The sequence below is a fragment of the Cygnus atratus genome, chromosome 1 (genome assembly GCF_013377495.2).
Source record: "Cygnus atratus isolate AKBS03 ecotype Queensland, Australia chromosome 1, CAtr_DNAZoo_HiC_assembly, whole genome shotgun sequence".
Classification (NCBI taxonomy): domain Eukaryota; kingdom Metazoa; phylum Chordata; class Aves; order Anseriformes; family Anatidae; genus Cygnus; species Cygnus atratus.
Genome location: NC_066362.1, coordinates 94,243,730 through 94,245,155, shown reverse-complemented (window position 1 = coordinate 94,245,155; position 1,426 = coordinate 94,243,730).

Below are 1,426 nucleotides of genomic sequence, written 5' to 3'. Positions count from 1 at the left end.
ATTGCTGTAGCCTTGTCCTTTTTTTTGATTATACACCAACTTATTAATTTGCACACAAAGAAACCCTCTGTCATTCCCGGCGACCGTGACGGCAATTAGGGAGTTTCTGTGAGAGCCAGATGCTGAGACAAGCAAGTAACAGTCAGCAAGAGAAATTAAGAGGCCTAGGGAAGCTGGAGAAGCTTGTTAGCTGACACTGGTGGACAGGCAAAGGAAGCCATGAGAGCTCCAAACAGGTGAGCACCAGAGGAGAAGGCACTCATGCCAGGGAGTTGAAGGAAAAGGACAGGCACTATAATTAGGCACAGAAGGATCATCTGCGGGAACACCTGCCCTAGAGATGGACACCAAAATATTATGCAGCACATCCTTCCCCTGCCACAATCTTTACTGTGATCACTCAGGTTGCTCTCTATTCTGTGTGCATGCCGTGGGCTCATGGAGGCCTCTGAGCAGACAGTGCAAGATCAGTTTAAGCTGATTTAGGTTCCCAGCGCTACGGAAAGCAGCAACTCTGGTCGCTTGTCCACTGGAGCTGCAGTGTCTTGTTGTCCCACATGCCACCCTTCTCCCTCGGCCCTGTCCCAGTCACTTCCTTCCACCCATGCTCTATTCCCAGCTCCACCCTAGCAGTGCATCTGTGTGGGATGCACTTCACAGGACTCCTCTTCAGAAAGTTAAGTAATTCTCAGATGTGGAAAGGTGTGGGTGGGAAACAGAATGTATCTTGGGTGAAGGCAGAAATGCGATGTGGACAAAAAAAAAAAAAAAAAAAAAAACCAGCAAAAAAAGCAGAACTGAGGTAGAGAAAGAGTGGTTCCCATGGTCTTAGGACAGCTGGTTAGCAAAGCTAGGAACTGAACTTAGTTGTTATCTACGTTGCACCATCCACCTCTAATGCTTTGGTATTCTTTGTTGTGTGTGGGCAGACATCACTCCAAAGCTGATAAGGGTCCAGCCTGAATTCCTCAGTGCAGAGCAGGATGATGATGCACCTGCCTTGCAAAAGTTCTCTAGCTTTAAAATCTGATCAAGCCTCCTTTGACCTTTCTAACACCATTCTGGGAAAAAGAGCCTTTCGACCTCCTTAGGCCACCCTTCTGTAACCTGAACCACCTTCCACTCCTGCTAACAGAAACCAGAGGCAGCTGCAGGGAAACGAGCAGCATTGTGACCACTCAGACCAAACCCAACCAGGAGGCTGTGCAGGTGCACAGTATGGGGAGCCCACGGCCCACCCGTATCCTCACATGTTCCACAGAGGCACCCACCCCACTCCTAGTGCAGGAGCTAAGAGTCACCCCACTCTGAGAAGAGCACAGCTATTGTGTTACCAAAGTCCCATGCAGGCCTAGTGTTTTAAATCAAACCTTACTTTTTAAATAAATAAAACATCATCAAAGTCTTATTTATTTCATAAATAACA